This window comes from Pipra filicauda, unplaced genomic scaffold (assembly GCF_003945595.2).
Source record: "Pipra filicauda isolate LSUMZ 115617 unplaced genomic scaffold, ASM394559v2 scaffold226_size1812527_pilon, whole genome shotgun sequence".
Lineage (NCBI taxonomy): Eukaryota > Metazoa > Chordata > Aves > Passeriformes > Pipridae > Pipra > Pipra filicauda.
In genome coordinates this window covers 707,237-731,092 of record NW_024104339.1, presented here as the reverse complement: position 1 = coordinate 731,092, position 23,856 = coordinate 707,237, and the positions used below count along the sequence as shown (strand labels likewise).

The window sequence follows — 23,856 nt, the reverse complement described above, 5'->3', positions numbered from 1 at the left end:
CATCTCTGTCCACAGGCATGTTTCTGGAGGGCTTCTCTCTTCGCTGTGCAACTAATTACTGTTTTTCCCCAGAATCAACTAGTTTTTGCTTCAAAGTGACTTGGCAGATTTCTGTCAGTCGTCGCATTGGTGACTGAGGAGGGGAAGGCAACAGCTACACACGGAGCAGAACTTGGTTTTTGGGACAGCACGGATTGTGTTTGTGTTGGAGCAACCCATTGAGAACTTTCAGATCCCAGTGCTTTGCATTAAGCTGCTCAGCTTATTATTCATAATAGAAGTAGAGCATGGAGGATGGACTTCAGGGGTGAGGTGCCAAACCATTTTTCTGTGTTCAGTTCATGTTCTCAGGACAATCCAGTTTTCCAGTTTTTTACTTAAAGAGGAAAAAATGGAATCTGAGAAGAAACGTGTTTTAAATGTATTCAGTTACTTGATAGCCCTGCAAAATGTAGCCAGACTTGTTTTCAATGTCCTACAAGCCAATATTATGAAGCATATTAGTCAAAATTTGGGTTTATATAGCCTTTAGTACATCAAAATACAAACTGGGATATAATAGGTGGTACTTACAGCTTAAAAGCTTAAATGGAGGAAAAAATTATATATGTGCTGGGGAAGAAAAAAATACAAGTGAGGTATGAAGATGTCTCAGACAAATATAAAGCAAGTGCTACGTGGAAGAATGAAAATAAAATTTTATTAGCAAAATTACCTTTTTTTCTTTATAAATATGGAGCATCCTTTGTAACCTCCATACCAGTTGTATGCTGCAACAGTTTTTTTCTTCTGAAATCTAATGGTAGGGATGTGTTCATCATTGCTTGAGAAAACAGCTGGAAATACATAATATTCCATTGTAATCAATCTGTTCTCACTTCCTCTTTGCACAGCCAGGCTCATAAAGCAGAACAGGGTTGTTGCAAAATTATCTGTCAGCTCATGGAAAACACCAGTTTTCCTAATACATGAAAATGCCTCCCCCCCTCCCCTGTTTTTTTAAAGCAGGTTGTCAGTGTGAAAATAGTTGGGTACCTGAATTCAGCCCACCTGAAATATGTGGGAGTACATGATCATATATAGGGTACTGTTTGGGGTAGCTGAATATGGGGTTCATTCCCTGTCTGTGTTCATAAGGATTGGAGAAAGTCTATAAATGACAATTAAGGTACTTACCTCCCCTGCATATGGACTTGAGACCTTCTTCCATGGAATTTTTCTTTACTGAAATTCCCTGTCCATATGTATGCCTTACAGTTTTATATGTAAAATTTGATAGATGGAATTTTCTGTTTGGTGGCATGTTTATAGTCAAATAATCAGAAAGACATGAACTAGATAGTCCATACAATTAGAAATAAATAACTAGAAAACAATCCTTTGTCCTTTAATATTTTATATATACATGTATAATATGGATATATATTCTAGGAGCACAGCTGTGACTGTGTGTTTATTGGTGAAGATTCTTCTTAGTCTTAATCAAAATGATGAGGCTAAATTAAAGGTTTGTTAGAAGGGGATATTCTTTTTGTGATGAAGGGCAACCACATCATACAGTTGTCACAGGAAACATTCCATACATGTAGCTGATCACTGGGCAGTTTCACTGTTGATCAGATGAATGCAGCTGTAAAAATGCCTTGGCTGTTGGTGAGAGCCAGATGTAAATGGTTCTGGTTCTAGAATGGTAACTACTACCCCTCCTAAGGCTGTCTTAAAAATCCAGGGAGCAATGGGAACTGCAGGGGGCAGAAAGGGTCCATTCTCCTGCTGTACCTACTCTACATTCTGCCTTGGCAGACCATTTTAATGCTGTGCTATTCGTTTTTAATACGTACCTTTTCTGTGAATAAGCTTTTATGAGCTTCAGCTCGTGGCTCAGTTTGCTTTACAGCCAGTGGTTCGAGCAGAATGGCTCTGAAGCGTGGTTTATGGTGGGAAAGCTGTCTCCTGAATGTGTATTTGAATTCTCAGTCAGAATCAAGAGGTAAAAATTATACATGTATCTTTGTAGGCACTGGGATTCTGGTGAAGATTTTAGGAGTGTGTTTGCTCCTGAAGCAGTGGCTGTGCTGGGATTTGAGCTGTCATCATGGTGCATTGTTGTATCCACACGAAGGAGCGAGGCTGTGACTTGCCTCATCTCACTGCACCTTGGCCAAACTCAAGTGCAGAGCTCTGTACAAGCTGTTCTGGGCACAGGGTTTGCTGTGGTGTAATTGTGTTGCTGATAGTAAAGCCTAAGCAAAGACAAAAACCTGCCTGTCACGCTGGAGATCGGAGCAGGAGAAGAGGGAGAGAGGGAGAAATCTGAAGGCTGACTCTTGAAATTGTAATTATTGTGGTTAAAAGTTGCAACTAGATTTCAGGGCTCAAGTTGTATGTAAAGTGGCAAAAATTAGGGTGGACTGTGTCAGTGTTAGGGTTTTGACCCGTAACTCTTGATTTTTAATTTACCATAGTTAGAATCTGTTTAATAAGCTGATGGCAAAACTCATGTTTCTGTAGGTCGTGGACTCTACCTTAAATATTTTGATGTGGAAATTACCTCACACTTAATTAAGTAACACTGTATAAGAGGTCCTTAAATTTGACACCACTACCCCCCATTTAGGAATTGTGGAGCAGACAGAGGATGCTGAAAAGACTTTTGCCAACTCTTTCCATTTTTTCTGAAGGGTCACACTTGAAACATTTTGCTTATTCCTTTAGAATTAGAGATGAGAAAAACGTTTTGCAGTGTCAGATGTAGTTTGTGGTCCCCATCAGTGAGCAATTAGACATGTAAATGCATCTTAATGTCCGGGCCTTGGTAAGTAATGGTCTCAGTGCTTGAAGGGCAGCTAAATTTATGATTAAATTTTATCTTACTGGACTATACATCTTGATGGAAAACTGTCTCATTCTGAATGCTTCTTATTATCACCGCTCTGAAAAGGCTCGTGATGATAAAAGTAAACTGGTCATTGTGACCGCAGTCGTGATATGCACAAGGCTCTATCTGGAATTTCAGAGTGTTTGTTCAGTGCTTCAGCCAATAGATCAAAGAATAATTGCCTGTCAGGGGCTGTGCACTCTCACTGACAGCGGGTGCGTTCTGGCGTATTTCTTCCTGTTTGAGAGCTTCTGTTGTTTATTCCATTATTCTGTCTTTACATGGACCCTCCAGACCCATTGATGCTTTCAGATGTGAAGAAACATTTGCTCTTATAGGTGATGACCTTTCTTCAGGTGTCCTTCTCCCCGTGAACTTGTGACTTCAGTTCGTTGTTCCTTATAATATTTTGCCACATAATCGATTCAAACCTGAAATGACTTTGGTTCATTTCCTAACTTTCAAAGCAGAAAAGAGCTTAATAATAACAACTTAGCAAATAAATGCCGTGTCATGTTTTCAGTAGCAAGTATTGTGGTTCACATTCTAAATCAGCGTGTCACGTTCTTGCTAAAATGACCTTGCAGTCTCAGGGTAAGCTACTGGTGGAACTTTTCATCTCAGGCCTGTTGAGGCACGTCTTCTCCCGAAGAGCCTTGCCCCATATACCTGTCCAGGAACAGGGAAGTGTTACTGAGGTGATTTGCTTTGTACTTTCCTTGTCCTTTGGGCAAGGAACCTCAGCAGGCTGTGCTGCCTTCGCAGGCTCGGTGTTTGGATTGCTTAAATTAATAAGGAAACCTTAGCTTGTTTTTCTTTAACGTTTTTAGCGTGTACACCAAACTTCTGGATTACAAATCCTGTGGAGAATTTGAAAGAGGAGTCCAGGATTCAAGAAGCATGTCTCTTTTTCAGCTGCGTACTCCGCTTTGGCTGCCTGTGTGAACTGTCTGATTGACTCAGGAAGGATGTTCTTCTTTGCCATGTGCTGTGGGAACTCCCTGAAAGCCCACCAGAAGTGTCAAAGTCAACTGCAAGCTTCATTGTTCAGGAGGTCTCCAGTTTCATACCTGAACAATCTTCTTTAGGTCCCTAACCTCTAAGGACTAAAAGGGTCCTTAGACCTGCTGAAGGTAATGTTCTCTTTCCTCTTGGTGTGAAGACACGATCTTTGGTGTGAGAGGTATCCACACGTGAGATTTGTAGCTCCTTGTGTACGTGGGACAAGCCAGGTCGAGAATGCTCCACCGAGCTTCTGTCCCTGGCGCCGGAGAATATAAAACAAGGCCTTCCTCTTCCTAGTGGTGCTAATCCCTATTTTGTATCCTGTACCACGTTGTTGTGTTTGTTTTTTTTTAAATCAGTGGCTGGTTTCTGGGCCAAAGGTTAGGAATTAGTCCTGTGCCGTGAACTCGAAGGTGGCTGAGAGCAGTTCTCGAGCTGCGGGATCTGAACCATCAGGACTTCTCTGGTTTTTAACATGGATGGAGAGACAAACCAACACAGTAAATGCAGTTTTCAGCGTACTTGTGTTTGTTCCCTTCTGCAGAGCAAGAAGGGGGATCTGCACAAGGTGATGAAGGAAAAAAATAGGGATCTCTTGGACAAGAAGGCTTCTTTTTCTCTGTAGTCTTATCAGCATTCGAGGTTTGCTCATGGCCAGGCTGTTTGTCAGGAGCAGTTGTAGCATCTCTTTAATTTTGTCTGCAGTCCACGATTTTATTTGCTTAATGCTGAAAGCTTTTAAACTGAAATGACAGCTGAGTAGTGTGAAGGTGAGCAGGGTGGAATGGCTTTGTTTGATTTGCTGGACTATCTGTTGAGCTTTATTTTAAGCCATCAAAGCTTTCAACCCCAAACAAAGGTTTGCTGATAGCCTCATTTTTGTTTCAAGCCTTAATCTGGAGCGTTAATGTGAAACTGGAGCTGCAAATTGCTTGCAAACCTTCTACTCTCCTTCTTTAATTTGAGGATTTTCTGCTTTAGTAACTGGAGTAACATGGGTAAATGTGACTGACTGATAGTGGAAGTTGCTGGCTCCTCTTCTCCTGACTTTGCTGCTCCTTGAATCTGAGCAAAAAAAAAAAAAAGTTTTCCTTTGGGATGGACTGTGTGGATCCTGCTTTGTAACAAATGCTGTTGAACTGTTAGTTTGATTCCCAGTGGTGGCTGATTTGTTTTAAACCAGAGAAAGATTAACTCGGTTTAAAAGCTTGTGTTTCCCACATTAAACCAAGCACCCCTTGGTTTTCCTGTTCATGTGTAGAACTGAATTCCCATGAATCTGTGAATTCCTATGAAGAACCTATGGTTTCTTATTGTCTTTTTCCTGGTAGATGTAGGGCTGCTTTTTATCAGGCACACCTTTCCATTTCACTTGACTGGTGGCTACTTGAAAACATTAGGTTTGGGTTTTTTAACACTTGTATTGCCATGATTCTCCAAGTATTTGTAATGTGTCTGTAACCTGTGGCAGCTTCTAAGGTGAGGAGGTACATATGTCCTCTTACTTACATATCAGGCATAGTGGCATCAAGAGAAAGGCAATTTGAAGGTGACCTGTATACATTTTGCTGGCCTTATGAGATCTTTATTTTAAAAGAAGCTTTTTGTTTGTTTGTTTTTAAAGCATGCCAAGAGCCATTGTTAGAGCCTTCCCTGGACAGAAAGAGCTGCCTAGAGCAGCTCTCTCCAGTTTCTTGTTAACCTGTGGACAATGGAGCAAAGTGAGTGAAATGCTATAATGACATTACAGTTTATTCTGTTATCCTGGACTCTGTTGTCAGCAAAGCAGTGCTGGAGCGTAGGGAGAACCATATGTTATCCAAGAGGCCTGGATTGGGAACCTTTCCTTAGCAGAAGCAGTTCTAGAAGCAGATAGATCTGTTCTGACTGGATGAAAGCTCAGTCTTGGTAGTTGTATTCTCTTACATATTGATTTGGCATTCCTTTATGTACACTCGGCTTAATTCAAGCTAAGGACTTTGCTGCATTAGCTGGTAATAGAATCAATGTTGTAAAGTTACTCCTTGGAAAATTAACCTGCGTTCTGTTTGCTTCAAAACACCTTTTTTTTTTTCCAAGGAGTGGGACCACATTAATGCAACTGGCACAGCAGCTCCAGAACGATCTGCAGTTTAACTTCAGTCCTGGGGCAGCTGCCATCGAGCTGATCTCTCTCATTTAGAAGAAAGAATCACTTTATCTATTTGAGGACCTATTTGAGCATCCGTAAAGTGAACTGTTACCAGACACCAGTTGACTCAAAGTAACCCGAGATTCACTTTATCAGTTGATAACTGATTAGCAGCAAGCAGTCTGTCTGTCACATTCTTTTGTGTGTGGAATACAGCAAATACTCGTCTTTGGTTTTTTTCAGTTCTCTACTTAAGTAGAATATTACTCAAGGTTTGACTTTATTTTTCTTTAAACCTCTCAGTTATATGTAACACTAACGTAAAATTCTCAATTTTTTTTCTGCCTATCTCTGCTGCTTTTCCAAGTTGGTAAAGAGAACTTTTCCCCCTCCTCTCATTCTTCCTTTCCTGTGTTTAATGGAGCTTGAAATTAATGTGGCTCTTCTTGTCTACCTCTTGCATAGTATCAGTGGTGATGTCAGCATATCCCTGGTGGGAAATATTTCTGTGAAGGTCTACAGTGTACTAAATTTGTCATTGAATAAAAAAACTGGGTATCAGACAAGGTGAAACTCAAAAAAAAAGAGAAAAGAAGTGGACATGGTAACAAAAGTTGTTTTCAACACAGTTAAAATGTAGTGTTTTTTAATATAAATATTGGGGCTAGTGCAAGTTTTCATGTCCTGTGACAAATTCTGACATTAAACATGTCAAATATATTTGATATCCTCATATTCAAAGTAGTAGTGAGAAGCAGCTCACTAACTGTGACATTGCTTAGTAAGTCTGAAGAGAGAACTGAGGTTTGACTGAGCTTAAATGGTTTTTGTCTTTTTACTTTGCTGGTTTTGTCATGGGATAGTTGGTTTGCACACACAGCCAAGCTCTTCTGCACATACATCTGAGATGTAAAAATACAACTTCAGAAATTCCATGAGTTGTATTTGTTAGAATTGAACTGTAAAGACCATTAACCTACATTTCATTTGAGGAATTATTAGAGTGTAATCTCTTCTTTTTCATTGGTGTCTTAATCTGGAGTCCTGTGTTGCAACTCTTCCCTACTATACGAAACCAAGTTTTCATCCATATATTAATCTGTAGTTTAAAAAGTAGTGTAACCAACAATCAACGTTCACCAAGTTATTGAGTACCTTTGTTTTTCCTGAGCACATAAAAGACCCTGCAGCAGTTGAGTGGAGTTGGGTGAGGGGGTGCTGGAGTATCAGACACCCCTGTGGCACCGAGTTCCATTTGTGGTGATTGCCTCGCCTGTCACTCAGAAGTTCATGCATCCAAATAGCCCCTTTTAAATAGGATTTGGCTTTGGATTCATCTCACTGAATTGACTGCCAGGGCTTTTATAAGTATGTTTTGCTTCTGTTTTTAAAGGGCTTTTGTTTTTGCATCAAGTACAGACTTGAATTACTTCAGTGTTTATCAGCACAAGGAGAGAAAACAGCAGCTTATAACCTTTATTTTTGCCTCCCCCTATGCTAATTTCTCTTAAAACAACAATCTTCCCCTTCTTGTGTCTTTTTACAACCTGATGTTATTTCACAAAATTTGTCTAATTATAAATTTGTGCTTCTGTCCTGTGCAGTCAGACTCGCTGTTTCATTGCAAGTCAGATTTTAAGGGGCCTTCTTTAGAATATGCTTGGTAAATAAAGGTAAGATTTATTGCCCAGCAGATGTATGACAGCTTGGTAAGTGCAGACAGCTGAGATAGCTGACTGATTTCAGTACCTCGTTTGTTAGGTGAGCTTTTGTGACCCTGTGCCCTCCAGTGACAAATGCAAAATTTGTCTCAAGGTTTTATGTTTTTCTTTTCTGTGCTTCATTATCTTCATATTACTGCCCACTTTTGTTCTTAACTGGACCTCTGTCCTGTTGGCAGCTGCTGACCAGGGTGAAATTCTCATTCCATCTTTTCTGTGCATTGCTCTCTTAGCAAGCATCCCCTCCCAAAAGCTCATTGTTGGATACGTTTGTCTGAATGATTAACACTCAGTTCTCTGGTCATTCATGACTACATTTTGTGGTTTCGATTGTGGGATGATCTTAGTGGTGATGTGGAGAACAGAATGAGGAAAGCAGTGAAAATAGTTTCAAGAGTTTCTGCAGTTCTGTGTATGAAGAGGAACTAGACTCTCTTCTGTCATGATAAGGCTGTTCCCTAAGAAAATTAATCTTGAAATTATGCTGGACAGAGTTACTGCCCTTCTTGATGTGTTTGTTTCCTTGTCACACAGTAATTCTTTTTCTTAGGACTTTTCTAGATACGTAAATTCCAGAGTTGCCCCAATAAATTAAATTTCTTTTCTGCATCTCTTTGTAACTTTTCTGCGTTGATTCACATCCTGGAATTGAGTGACACTTGTGCATGCAGAGGAGTTGCTCTCAACCACTTCTTTGCTAATTGAAGGGGCCTAAATCACAAAGATAAATAGAGTGGTACTGAAGTTCATAATTATATGGAGTAGATCACTGTAAAACTGTGAAACAGTGTCAAGCGTGAAAAAATATACATGGAGCATTAGAGGAATTGCTTTGTGATGCTAAGTGAATCTTCATCCATGCAGTTAAGTATGTTACAAAAAGGAAATGAGAGGAGAGATCCTGGTATGTCTGAGGTCACAGAGACATCTCATCACTGAAATGCAAGTTTTCAGGCCCTTATTGGAAGATTTCGGGCAGTAAGGAGATGGGTTTTTTTGCCCATCTTAGGCCATGTACTGCAAAAATCTCACTGTAGAAATATAGAACTCCATCTTAGCAGTAACCTGGAGAATTACTTTATTACAGCAATTCTTTATAAAGCAAGCAATTTAACTCTGTAAGCGTGTTGTACCTGTAGGCTGAAACTGTTTTGCAGACAAGTTGTTTTATGCAGTGGTAAAAAGAACACAAGAAAAGGCCATTAAGGAGAAGGCAAGTTAGCACATCTGACAAATTTAAAAGCTTGAATTGAAATGAAAAACTAGTTATAGATGTGGGTCTTAGTGAGACACAGGTCCATGATGGAATTGGCAAATGGTTTGGGAGAGAAGAATCCCACTGAGGTACAGGACAGGCAACATTTGATGTACCAAAAAACAGCAAGACGTGAGATTTGGACCTTTCTGTGCGCTATCACCAAAGACTGATGAGTGGGGAATGTGAAATCCAACTCTTAGTATGTGCGTGTATGTCTTTCCTCAGCTCTGGGCTGCACATTCTTGCTGTTGTACCATTTGCTGTGTCATGTTGGTGTGATTGTGCCCTGAACCACAAAGGACAGATGAAGATGAAAAAGATTTTTTTTTTTTCCCTCCTGTTACTGTTATTTCACCTGAACTGGCTCTGTGTTACATGTCAAGGTAGGACTGATCAAAGAGCTTGAGGGGAGGAGTGTCTGGGTGATGGGAGAGGACCTGAGTGGTGGCAGTCTGAGTAACAAATGCTCTGTCCTCTGGTCTGTGCCAGTGACTGTGTGTGAGTGTTGTCCTTGTACTTATGGCTTCTCCTGTGAAGGGTTTCTAATAGTGACTTCATCCCAAAGGGTCTGTGAAGGAACCTTTGTTAGTGCTGCAGTTGTGTGCTTGTACTTGCTGTTTTCACAGGTGGTGTTCTGGTGTGTGCGGAGCCTGATAGGTGAAACTTGTCTTACGTCTGCAGTTGTTGGAGATTATTCCTGTATATGCAAATAACTTTCTTCTACCCCAGTTTCCTTGTAAAAAATAAATGAATTGGGAAGTGTAGAAGCCCGTAATCTGTGATCGGCTGTTACAGCAAATCCACTTTTCATATTACATTTAATTTAATGAAATGAATAGTGTTTTTTTGAGTAATCGAGTTACGAGCCACTTGTGCCCCTCTATAAACAGGCCCATCTCGAAGTTAAAGATTTCTGTCTTTTATAATCAAACTCTGGTGAGATGATGTAACTCTTTTTTGGTTAGTTTAAAGCATGTGGTCACGGGGCATGTGCCTGGATCATGCTTCTGCTGCATGTAGTTGAGGATGATGGGATAATGGGACTGTAAATTATCTCTTTATGGTGCTGGTTTTCCTCCGGCCTCCTCCCCCGTGCCGTGTAGAGCAGCCCCGAGGCTGTTCCGAGCGGTGCCAGCTGGCTGGAGCCCTGCGGGGCCGCTGTGCCAGATGGAGACAGCAGCACTCAGTGAAAGCCAGACGTGCTTCCTGGGGTCGTGGAGAGGTGCTGCCTCTGCAACCCCGGCAGGGATCCCCGGGCAAGCAGTCGTCCTGGGAATCAGTTACTCTTGTGCTGGTGCAGCCATGGGAAGGACCGGAGTTACAGTGTTCAGCTTTTAAAACATTTCCAATGTGTTTAGCATCTCCTTTTCTCCAGGTTTATGCTTCTGTGCTGTATCTGTGAAATGTTAAATTCCACAGCTTGTACAGATGCTCAATATTAAGACAGATTTTTTTCAGTTTGATTAAGTGTGATGTTTCCTGGTATGTTGTCCTGTTTTTTTTCCTGACTACCGAAAAATGCTGTTATCCCTAAGATTGCCAGACAAGGGAAGGGTTGTTAATGCTGATATTTTTAAATTTCTTTTAATAAAATGGAACACAACCCCAAACCCTTCATTTTACTGCCCGAAATGACAACTTTAGATATGCTCAAAAATGAGAGATAGCACAAGTTTTAATCCCTTCACTTGCGGAGCTGATGTTTTAGTTTTTACTGAAGGAAATGTATTTTTTAGAATACCAGTGAAATCAGTTGTTGGTATTACTGCATTGTATTTTCAGCTCTGGCTGGCTTTGTATTCAAGAACATGCTCACTCTGAGTAGAATAATCTTATCTGCACAAGAAGTACCACACAAAAACGAGGTGTTTGAGTATTTCCATCCTGGGGAGATGAGGACAGTAAACGGGTGAAATTTGGGTGAAATTCCTCAAAGAATCAGATTCCCTGATGGCTGCTCATAGACATTTGTCTAGAGGAGCTGAGACACACACCCAGTGTTTCCTCACTCTCTTGACCCAGAAGACTTTGTTCTCATTGCCCATTAATGCAGCTCACACTTCTAATCCAGCAGCCCAAAATAGCTGCCAAGCCTGGATTTTACTCTGGTGGCACTTGCTGCACAGGTAGTTGATACAACCCAACATGCAGAACTGAAGCTGAAAAACCCACCCAGCTGAGGCACCTGAGCCTATTTTGGGCAGATATTTCAAGTGTCTGATTTAAATAAGGCAATTAACATGATAATATGTAAAAAGGACTTACTGGAAGAACAGTTTACTATGAGACAAAAAAAAAAGCCCTGTCAACCTCCAGAACTGTCTGGATAGTGGTGGGAATAGGCAAGGAAGGATGTGCCCTGTAGCTTCCTTGCCCCAGTGATTATCTGTGCTGGAGGGGTGAACTGGAAGGAGAATGGACCACAGAAAGCAGTGGTTATTGTATTCCAGCCTAAAGAGTATTTATCTCTGCTTTCAAAGACAGAATGTAGGTGCTTTTGGGATCCCTTAGGACATGGCATAAGTTTGGGAGTCATCATTTTGTCTTGTAGTAGCAAAGACAAGTGATTTAAGGCTGTGTCTATCACAAAAGGTACACCAGCTTGAAGCGATGAAGCACTGGGAAGAAAAATGTGGTGAGAATTAATTTTCAAGGTTTAGATGCACTTGCCTGATTTCTTTATGAAGTAAACTGACCCTTAGTTACAGGAACTGCTTCTACTCAGTGTGTGCTCTTCTTTGCTACCCAGCAGTTTTGCTGCCTTTTTACCCAGAGAAGGTTGGAATCTCAGGGAATCAGAGGCAATTTCCTAGCAAGGTAGTAAATGGCTTGTAATAGCTTCCTTACAAAATTCTCAACACACATTGTTCTCTTAATTCTCTCTCATGCTGTTGTATTGAGAGTTTGCAGGTGTGTTATATCTACTTACAGGTATGTGAAATAAAAGCTTTTCAAGGAAATTGGGAAATCTTCCCTTTGTCATGCAGAAATCTCTGCTCTGTGTAAACCCTTGCTGAGTGTGATGCCTGTAGACTCTTCCTGTCACTTTAAATACTCTTACATCCAGCCACTACCTATAGTGAATTAGTTTTCTTTCTTTTTTTTTTCTTTCAAGAGATGAAATCCTTTTGTCTTGGTCTTCCTCAGAGCTGAATTGTTTAACCTCACCTATTCATGTGCTTCAACTTACACTGCTTAACTTCTTAGAGTATTTCCTTCTAGAGTAGATCTTGGAAGTAGAGCACATAACATGTGAAATCAACTCTATCAGCATTAATATACATTTCTTCTGGTTCATGATGCAAAGTAAAGTTGCATTAGAGTTGAACCTGATGATTGGTGGAGTCTCCGAACTGTTTATAGAAAAAAATGTAGCAAACCAGATCAAAGAGCAGAAGTTATGCTTTACAGTCCTGTCAATTCTGCAAAGGAAAAGAAGGTCTAAGGATGGTGAGTGTTCAAGCAGGAAGGAGATTCCACCAGGTTTTCTTCAGCTTTGTGGCCTTCTTCACTTCCCTCTGCAGTTTTTGGGTTAAGAAGTTGTGGTAAGGAGCTTTGTTTTCAAGTTTCTTCATGGTCAGTTAGCTGGAAAAGTGGAATGGATGACCATGAATCTGCTTCTTAGTAGAGATGGCTTTGATGTAATGTCATCTCTGACCTTCCAGTGAGGCCAGAGCTGGTTTTGAACCTGCCCTTAACTCAGAGGTAGCAGCAGATCCTGCTGCAGAACACACAAAACATGATGAACTCTGTAGCTTGTCATAAGTAATGTTCTAAGTTGTACTCCATTGCTTTTTTCTACAGTTTGCACCAGGCTTTCAGAGCAGCTTATTTCATGTCAGCTTGGTTTGACTGGATACTTCAGTGTTTTTGCAGGAGGAATCTGCTGGGCCGTTTCCTGATTTTTGTTCTGTATCTGTTCTTTGGAGCACACCCTCTATCATAGGCAGTATCTTGTTTGCAATGGTTGCTTACTCTTCTTCTCTTCCATACCCTGAGTTTTCCTTGGTGCTCCTACTTCTCTGGCTGTACAGTGCCTTTTTCCCTAGAAATTATCTGTTTGTTTACAGTTTAGGCAAATGTCTGCATTTCTTTGCTCTTAATTTCTTACCGTGAGCCCACCCTTTCGAGCCTGAGCTCGGAGCACCACTCCTGACACAGAGTCTGAGCAGACTGTTCTTCGTGCCAAGGTTGTAAGTGTTAATCTTGCTGCAGACTGGGGTGATAATTCATTGCTGTCACAGCAACACATGCTGAAAGTTGCTTCTTGCCAGATTTGTTGGCTATATGCTACACTAGAGAAAATTATTTCAAGAGTCTTATTGCATAGCCAGATGCTGTAGAACTCGTGCAATCAACCTCCCCTCCCCCTTTTTTATGGCTGTTCTGACTTCAGGGAGGAAAAAACTATTATACAGTGAAACACATTCCTGTGTAACACTAGTAAAGAGGTGGGTGAACTTCTGATTGTGGCTAATTTTTCTGGTTTTTCTTGTAGGTGAGTTCTGTTTTGTGTTCAGAATAAAAAGGAAGGAAGGCTTTTAAGGTAGGGTGAGGGGAATTAAACAGTGTCTCTGCTGTTTCAGTTCTGTTCTCCGCTATAGTTGGGAGCTGTGGAAGTTTTGTTTTCTTTAAGAGCATGAGTGACTAGGTTGGCTTGATTCTGAAGAACTGTAGCTTCTGCCATCTGTGTCCTTAGGATCTCCCAAAGGCAGGAGAAACTTTGTGAACTCTGGATATCAGTGTATTGAGGCACTGGCCTAAAGATGCTGTTTGGTTTAGTTACAACTACTTGAGCTAGGTTAGGTGCTTAGAATTTATCTCACTTGGAATTTTAATTTTATACTTAATGCCCCAGGATGCACATCCTGTGCCTGGAGTTTAGGGCTGTATCTTACAAACTCCTTGTTATTTGGGCTCACTGGAAGATGATTCTGTAAGCCAAATCACAGGGCACAGGTCACCACTGTTACATGGTCACATCTGTCCCTTGTGAGGCTTCCACAAGCCCTTTACATCAGTAGCTGTTTAGTCTCTGAGATGTTGTGGAGCCCTGAAGAAAATAGGTGGCTTTTTGGTACAGGATCTGAGTTCCCCAGCACAACTTAACATTTGCCCTCTTATATGTGCTGTAGAAAATTGTAGATTTTTTTCACAAGGTGTCTATTACATTTTGTGTGCATGCTGGTGTCTGATTTCCAGAGAAGTGAGATTTACTGATTGTGTAGTCAGACATAAACTTGCTAATACGCTTTTCCCAGCGTATTTCCAGCATAAATCTCATGAAGTCCAGTGGCTGGGCATTGTGTCACCAATAACTTTAATCCTCGCTTGTATTTTAAGAGAAGTTCCCACAGAATTACATTATTGTGGATGTGTTCCCATAGGTCAAAATTCAGGCAAAAATGGGGTGTTGGAGAGTTTGCTCTAATCACCCAAACCTCCTGTGTCACACAGCCCTTCCCTGCTTTTCATTCTTTTTGCCTTAATTCTTTGCACTATTGGATTATAGGAAACGCTGCCTTGAAAATCAGGAGGAGGAAGGGCTTCTTTTAGACTTGAGCAAACCACCTCTTTGCTTGGCAGGGAGAGCTTTTCAGCACTTTCAGGTGCTCTCAAGAAGGCCTGAGGCAGTGCTCTCAAATGCTTTTTAATCCTGCTGTTAAAGCTTAAAGACCGTGTGTTTGTCCCCCAAACACTGCCCGTGTTTATAACCATAGAGACAAAGCAAGAGATCAGGACTAGAAATCTGTGTTGGATCTCGTGGAATATTTTTGCTTTACTCTGTGAGATTACTGGTGATTTGCAATTGTAATACTTTCCTCCAGAATCCCCTGGTTTTGCTTTGAGCTCTTAACTGGTTTTTCAAGTGCAGTACGCCAAGGCAGTTCTGGTTTTTGCTCAGATAAAAGACTTAATAATTCACTTTATTCCTCACTTCCATGTTTTCCCTTGTTCCTCCCAACCCAACGCTGTGGTTTGTATTACCAGCCTTACATTTTTCCACGTACAGGGGCTTTAAGAGCCCAAATAATTTTGTCCTGCTGAAGGGGGAACCTGCACAGCACTTGGGAGCTGAGCAGAGAAAGGTTGGAATTCTGGGGTGTTTCTGGCCTCCACTGCCACATCTGAATGGTCTGAGCTCAATCTGTACGTTACAGATGTTGAATTTATTCCTGGTACCGTTTCTGTGAGTGCAGGAGCAGGGATTTGTTTAGAACAAATTGCCAGATGAGTTCTCTGTTCTTACCAACACTCAGATTGTGCTGTGGTTATTTTTAATAGCAAATACAATGTCTTTTTTGCGATGCCAAGCATGCACAAATGTCTGCTGTTATTTAACTTTGGTGAGGGATCTGGAGCTTTAATGTGCTGCTGTATATAATGTTTTCCCTAACTTAAGTAAGTCTGTCTTAGTTTTGGAAACTGGGATGAATCAGATCAATGGAAGAGCATGCAAAAAACTATGTCTCATCTGCCAGAGAAGATTTGTTAGTATGTTGGGAGCAATAAATAATTAAAAGTTTCTGAAAACTGTTAGTGTTTGTGTAGTATGGGGAAGAACAAGGAAAGACCTTACTTCTCTCTTTCCCAGTGAGATTGCAGATTCAGATCTTCAAGTCTAACTGTTCCCTCCTCTTAGATTCAGTTGTTCAGTTGGGAGACAAGAAGTGTTAGCTCAATCTATTTGCTTGAACTGATTGATTTCGGACCTCAGTCATTTAAAGCTCTGGGGCAGAGCTTGTGGAGTCCTACCTTTTGATGATGTTTCCCTGGTGGAATGTGATGTGGTAACTTGTGAGACTGCATCAGATGGATTTCCTGCTTAAGGGGAAGCTGTGGATTCCAGCAGACCATCCTTGCTGATCTGGGGAGAGAACTGAAATTCAGAAGGGAAGGCAGGACCCACAGATCCCCTGTTGCCGTGTGTGCCTTGGTTTGTTCAAACTTCTCCAAAATTCAGTTATCTGCTTGATATAAATTCTAGCACAACAACAGAACTTTGCAGTTTCTGTGTGGCAAGTAAGTGAACTGAAAATAATGACATGGAAAGAAGCTTGTACAGTATCTACTACAAAGTGAGGGAACGTAGAAGAGTTGGAGGCAAAGCCTCTGTTTTGGGTGGGGAGATGATGAGGGAAGAGGATTTTTAATCTGCTGGTGGTTCAGGACCAACCTGGTATAAGCAGTGAGGATATAGCAGAGAATTAACTAGTTACAAGCTACTCAAGCAGCATAGAATAAGCCAGAGTGCTGTTCAGGTGTAAATATCCCTCTGAACCTCAAATGAAATGGGATTTCAGGTTGATTCTGTCAGGGTGGTGTTTGGTGGTACAGCTGATTCTGCCACTGCAGCAGTGTGTTCTCCTGTACACCACTGTTAACATGAGGCCTTGGCACAGACACTGTTGGCCAGGTTTGATTTCCCTGAAGGACGTTGTAAAGTCTGCAGAAATTACTGTGTAGACTCAGCTCCCCACGAACAGAGTTTTTTTCCCTATGGATGGACCTTCTTGCCTTTTTGTCTTTCTTTTTTTGTTTGTTTTTGGTGTTGAAATTCGAATTTAAAACCACTTAACAAGGGAAACTTTTTCTGTCAGTCTGAAAATCAAAACCCTTTCACTTTGGAGCTGTAGCAGCATGTAAGATTTCTTGATTGTACCAATGCTCCTTAATCTTGGAGAGAGCCTTGAAGTAGCATTACGGTGGCTGATGGGAAGCCAGTTGCAAAGGAGAACTTTTTTCTTCAATGGAGTATATCCTTAAGTCCCTCAAAAGCACTGCTCATGGTATCTAATGTCTGTTAATCATTTCTTAGGAGAAATTATGGAAATGCTACTCAATACTCTAATTTTCTACAGCTTTTCTAATTACTCCGTTGATTTTTTTGAAGCATAGATTTGTGTCAAGAAACAATGGGGTATATTTGAATAAAATACAGAGCAATAAAACTGTAATTGTAATTCGTGTATGATCAACAAACAAAGCATTAATTTTATTAGTTTTGCCAGCAGTCTGTGTGTTTGAAGTGTGTGGTTGGTTCTCTCCTAAGGCTGTGCTTCATTAAACTTTTTGCACTGTTCTGTCTCATCTGTCAGGCGATGTCTCACATTGATTTGGTGTTTTAGATGTAGATGTATGTGTAGGTAATTAATTAAAAACAGTCCAAAAATGTGTGTAAATGATGGTTTAGTAGTTGCTTGTGGTAAAGTTTCCCCCTTTTCCATGGTATTAATCCTAAGCATAAAAGAAGAAAAATGTCCCTTAGGTTGTTCAGTCAGTCTGTGTTCAGTTACTGAGTTCTAGTCCACTGAACACTCACTGCTCTGTTGTATTAGGGTTAATCATACAGTGACTTCATCTATTGTTTTACTAAAAATGCAAATAATTATTGGAAATGGTTGTAAAATTTATTTCTTTCAATCCCAGTGTCTCAGGGAAGACTCCAATTGAACTTCATTTCATATCTTGAGAGACCAGAACTGTATGATGAGAAAATATGTCCTGGTATTTAGCAAGCCTGTGTGAACAGTTATTTATTTCTTTTTTGTGCAGTTGCTGTTGGGCAGAGCACAGGGTTTGGGTTGGATTTTTTTTTTTTTTTTTGGTCCAATATAAATATATTTCCAGATGTTAACTTTCGAAAGTCTCAGTTTGAATTTTGAGGTTTTATTACTTTGTTTCATTGCACAGAATATCCTTGTAGTGTATTTTTTTTTAACTTTATGGAGGGGTTTTTGTGTGCATATATGTTAAAAAAACATGCACATATAATCATTGGTAATTTGCTTAACCTTAGGCAGGAAAAGTGGAGAATGGTAATATGAGATGCTTCAAGGTGTGTGGTATCCAGTGTAATACAGAATCTGTTCTTTCTCTGCCTTTTTAAGGCTCAGGTTCACTAATTTAATGATCAATTAAAGAGGCTTCAAGGTCTGCTGTGTTTTGTCAGAGCAGCACAGCTAAGCCACATGCAAGATTTTTTTTCCATTTATTCTTTTTGGTATTTTTTTGGATATGTTTGGCTGTTGGTGTTCCCGACTTACTCTGATTAAAAGACGAATTTAGTTTGCAATAGGAGTTAAAAAGCAATTTGTTCCACCAATGCATATTCCAATTTTCATTAGTATCTCTTTTCCAGTTGGGAGTCCTCAGATCTATGATTTTTGCTTTTCAAGCTGATGGTTTTTAAATCACAGGAGTATTGTATTTATACAACTGCAGTTTTCTGTGTTCTGCTTTACAAAAAACGCGTGCGCTCTCACACCCTCTGATAAACTGTAAATTACATCTGAGTAATTCTCTTTCTGAAAGCTGTCTGCAGCTTTGCTGTACAGATGCCCTTTTGCTAAATGAAACACTACTTATCTTAATTATCAGTGTTAATGGACGTGCTGTGGGCCCAGTATTTGCTAATGTCAGGTAGAATCTAAATGATGCCTCTTTCTGCTTGACAAATGTGACAGAACTGTAGTTCTGACTGTCGTGTCTCCGTGAATCAGTGGCAGGTGCATGAGGAGTTGCTGGCAATCACCTGGAATGCATAAGCAGACTGGCTTCTTCTCTTCTTTCAAGCATCTTCTGCAGGCACTGTTATTCCTAAAATGCCACGTGCCCCTAATTTGTCAGGTGCACGTGCTCCAGAACCGATGGATGCCTTGTGGTTTGTGTGTGCATTTATCTCTTCCTAAGGGTCTCTCTGCTCTTACAGATTCTGCTTCTGTCCAAGTGTGTGATGGGAACTACTGAATGTCTGTGTCATTAATATAAATAGACATAAATAGATTCAGGCCTCTAAAAAAACCCCGTGTATTTTCACATTATACAAACTATTCTTGTGTAAAGATATTATTTTTAATTGAAAATTTGCAGTGTCTTCCTGGTCCTTAGTGTGTGCTTAATGTCAAGAATATATAAATTATATTCTGAAACCATCTTTACAGGAAGTTAAGATTCAAATTCCCTTTTCTTCTAAGTGGTTACACTTTTCTACACATATATCTGTATGTGTATGTATGTACGTAAGTTGTGGTTTTGTTTTCAAGGGAAGATTCATATACACAGGACAGTTCTTTTCAAAATGCAGAGTTTCATAAGTGAGTGAAAGAAAAGGGAGACTCGAATGCAGTGGGCTTGAAACAGTTTTGATCTAAGAAGTTGTCACATTCACTAGGGTTCTGTTTTCCCTCTTTCTTCGTATCATTCCTGACCATCCTTTCTGTGCATTTTTTCTCGTGTCACTTTTTAGTGTCCTCACTGGACTTATCTCTAGCGAAAGTGCAGTGATGGATTTGCTGTATGAAAACACTTGTCCAAAGGGGTCACGTGGAGTATGAATAGATTTGATAAATCTTTTGCTTGTGAGTTTTACCTGGGAATGGTGAACGGGGAAGTCCTAATGCAGATTTTGGGTTAAACACCTGTAGGTAGTAGCACTGCCCCCCTGTTTCCCTCATCAGTCACCATGGCCATCACTTGCTTGTCAGGAAAACCTGCTTTGATTAAGTCTTTTGGCACGTTAATTTCAATTATTTCATTACTGAGAAAGAAGTGCCAGGGCACAGATTCACAGGACTGATGAAAACCACTTGAACTCGCCTGTAAAGTTCCTGAAAAATGTCCCCTCTCTTAGAGAATCTTTTCTCTGCGTTCTTAATTTCTGTGTGATTAATCAAAGAATAACTGGAGTAATTTATTAACTTTGACAGGCAAATTGTCTTCTATATCAAAGTACTGTTCTAGCTCTCTGTCAGTGGACAAAATTAAATCTTTAATAGAAATCTTAATGTCTTCACAAAAAAAAAAGAGGTGGAAAACGTTATGTATTATGTAGCATGTTACTTTTTCTTGCTTACAGATGTAAGAGCCTGTAGAGCACCTGGCAGGTGAGAGACTTGTGTTTGAATACCTCTCCCATCTGACACATGTAAGGGCAGGAGTTAAACCTGAAGGTGAATCCATTTGTTTCTTTTTAAATTCAGGTCTTTGTCGCTAAGGTTCATAAGCAATTTTTAGGTTAGATTAAATTTTAAGATGTTCTTCAACACCTTTAAACGTTTTCCTTTGCTTTCTTGTGACGTGACTTCTCATATTGTAGCTTAAAGAGCATTTTGTGAGAAGGTGAGGCAACGTGCATATTAAGAGTTCTGAAGTCCTGTCAGAAAGATGCACCATGGAATGAAACAGTGGCATTGTGTCCAGAGTGTTCTGTCTTGATGCAGAACTGAGTAGTTCCAAGAGCTCGAATAGTTTTAGGCTTTTTTTAAAGTTGTTAAGTTCAACTTTTGAATTACTTAAGTAAAAACTGTGCTCATTTCGAAAGGTCACTAACAATTGGTTGGAGGTGGCCACCAGAAATGGTTCTTGGAACTGTCCAATTACTTTGTAAGATAAGTCTTTCGTGGGGTAAAGTGTCGAGGAGTTGTTCTGAGTTTGGTTGGTTTGGGGGTTTTTTTGTACTTTTTCACACTCTCCTGAAGGTATTTACAAGGAGACTCAGGATTTGCTGTATTTGGTAGCGTGAAGGCAGATGGGCATTTATCTCACCAGGACTGGGCAGCACTTCAGCTGAAATACCATCTTCCCTTTCCATCTCTCATGTTTTAATAGAGACTTCAGAATTTTTATGAAACCTAATCGATTCAGAAAGAAACTGATGTTTACACAGATTGTATAATTTCTACATTATGCTTTATATCAAGGAAGGGGCGCTTGGTTTAGGTCCTGAAAATAGTGATTTCTGAACTTAATTGTATTTTAACTCTTTCATCTGCAGCCCTCCCAACATCTTCCTTTGGAACATAGAGGGTAGGTGGGACAGGCTTCTTTTCAAAACATGGCAAAAATGGAAGTGCCTTGGATTTGTTTTATTCCATCCTTTGAAGAGAAAGGCAAATAGGAAGAAAGATGTGTTGTTGATATTATGAAATAGACCTCCACCGTAATTAACAGCCTGGGAGTTTTTCTGCTTGCTTTTCTTATCCCTGTGTTGCGAAACCTTGCTGTCCTGCTGGGATTTCTTTTTGGAATGCAGAGGTGTGTTCTAGCTAAAAGCATGTGCTTTGCCTAATAAGCTTTCCTAGCCATTGAGCCCAGCTGGCTGCTGCAGTCTGCATTTGTTTGGTCGTAACTAATTTTTATAACCGTGCTTTAAATTAAACTAATGCTTTTTGCATTAAATGACAAACCCCGCACAATGTCCATAAATGAAACCGAACACTATAATCTACTAATTTTTGTTTTCAATGTGCAGCTTTATATAATCAAGCAGCCTACTAAAAGGAAGATGTGGGAATAATGCTGGTAGGATGTGAATGGTGCTAAACTAAAGGGATCAGCCTTTGTTGGAGAGAACATCTACGTTGAGTTAATGGTTTAGCACCTCCCCTCATAAATACAGGACAGGAATGAAGAGAGCAGGGTCTGGCTGGTCAGCACAAAATGTTCTTGTCAAATCTTGGTGTCTTTTGCTGTAGGTGGTGATGAATTTCATCAATGTGTAGCCCTTTGGAGTCTCCTGATGGGTTAGTTTTCAGGGTTGCTGCAGTCATGCAGCTACCTCTTGAAGGTGATAAAACTTCCAAGTACTCAAATTCTCTGAAATTCAGCCGTGTCTTTTCAATTCAATCCAAATTGTGGATGAACAGAGTCAATGTTAAAGGGTGAAACATGGAACAGAAATTCTGTTTCAAAATAGTCATGAATCACTGTGTGCAAGTCTACAACAGTGACTCTGGAATTGTTGTGCAAGTTTGTTCTTCGTGTATTTGTGGAAAGCAATGTTTTTCTTCTGACTTTATGCTGAATATGAACATTTCTCATATAAGTAGTCAAATATACAAATTTCTGGTCACTTCTCTTTGTTCCAGCAGAGTTTTTTAATAAGATGCAGCAGCTGCTTGGAAGTTAAATAAAAAAAATCACCCTAAACCCATAACAACAATAATAAAACCACCACCACCAACAAAATCTCTGTAACCCTGTTTTGATATTTATTCTCACAGTACTTAGGACAGTTTCTTTCTTCTCGTGAATTCACATAGTTCAAAGGTGCTCTGAGTAGAAACTTCTCCCTTTGCTCAGAGGGTGAGTCACATCTGACCTGCACATAAATGCTCTCCTGTTCTCCTCTTCATTGTAGGCAGCAGCCTGAGCTGGGTCAGGGGGAAGATTTGAATCTCTTTGCTGTTTCTCCATGTTCCTTTTCAGAGAATTGCATTGCAGTGAGGCTCTAGACCTTTTTTTTTTCTTTACACAAATGTCAGTGGACAGATTTAGGGCCTGAATGTCAACTCCATTCACTTACAGGTTTGCCTCATGTTTGTTAAACTGTGACTGTTCAGAATCACAGTAAATTTTTTGGAGTCAAAATTACTGACGATGACACCTCAAAAAGACACAGATAATTGCATTTGTAATTATACTATTAAAAAGGGGCAAACTCTTGCATGTGACCTAATAAAAAAGCCAACAACAAACACAATTTCCCCTTCTAGCACTCCTTTAGCTAATATAATTCAGAAATGTGTCTGTTTAGGTCTTCTGAACTAGGCAATGACATTAATACATGAACTGTGATCTGTTAATGGCCTACAGGCAGCTGTGAGAAGGGAATATATGGATTTTTACTTAACGCTCCTGATTAGTACATTAAAGAAAAAAAACAAACCAATGAAGTGTTGTTGAGTGTTTGGATATTGCTGGGGATAAAACAGAGTCTGAGAAGGTCTCCTCAGATGTAGTCAACAAACTGCAGTGAGGATAGAAACAAAAACTCCTGCAGGGTTGTCATCCTACACTTCTCTGGGAAAGGTTATAGCTGAAACTTCGTTAAATCAAGTAATAACCAAGTGGTGTGTTTAGCAGTCTTGACATTAGTGGGGCAGGTTGGTTCTATTTTGGTGATCCCAAATTTCTCTTCTCAGAAAGCACCTGTTCCCCAAGGCCTGCTGAACAACAGGAGCTAGAATTTCCAGTGCCCTCATCTTGAGAGGCAATCACAGTTTACCAGAACCCCCAGTTCATTCCTCTGGGAGGGAGGGTAAAATGCACTCATTTTGCAGAACAAGTTAATGTTCTAAATACATCACGAAGTGTTAAAACATATTAGTTGGCTGTACATTCTGTGGATAAAGCCAGAAGCTCTTTGCTAAGAATCTATCGCCCACTTCCCTGCACACTTTGTGATTAATGATTATTCTGTGGGACTCCAGCAATTAGCAAACTCTAAATGGATAAAGGAGTAAATTTTTGGCATGAAAATGCTTATTTCCCAGTTGATTTTTTTTTTCTGAAGATATTTTCATTCATCTTACCAATGTGAGAAATCTAGGCTCCTTTTCCCTTCCAGAACATATTTTATGTTCATATTGCTTTAATAATGTTTTTTCTATGCTGACCTGCCTGTCTTTAGAGTTTAGAATATCCATCTATCTGACTCTTTTCTTCTAAGGAGTGAATTGCAGTCCTGACCCACCTCTGTCTTATCTCCATAACTTTAGGCTTGCAAATCTGCACGAAAGTTTTCTAGTGAATGAAAGACCTCGTATTTAGCTGTAGTGACATGAATTATTAATTTGTTTTGTACTGAGGTATGAGGAAATACAAATCTTCAGCTTACTGAGTATCAAAGCATGTTTTGTGCAAGCACACTGAGAATTTGCTTTTGCTCTCTGGCAGCAACATACAGGTTGGCTTGGAGTATTCCTGGACATAAACATGCCCTCAGATGCTGATGTCTTAGTATCACAAGTGGAACTAGGCAAGCAACATTTCTAGTTTGTCCATTATAGTTTCATTTTCATTGAATAGAGAGAGTCACGGAATGGTTTGGGTTGGAAGGGGACTTAAAGCTCATCTCGTT

General features: G+C 40.1%; 1 protein-coding gene across 2 annotated transcripts in view; it reads left to right on the top strand.

The window, feature by feature from the left end:
* USP22 (ubiquitin specific peptidase 22) overlaps positions 1 to 23,856 on the top strand; it is a 97,048-nt gene that overhangs the window by 1,422 nt on the left and 71,770 nt on the right. The gene's annotated exons all lie outside the window — the stretch shown is intronic.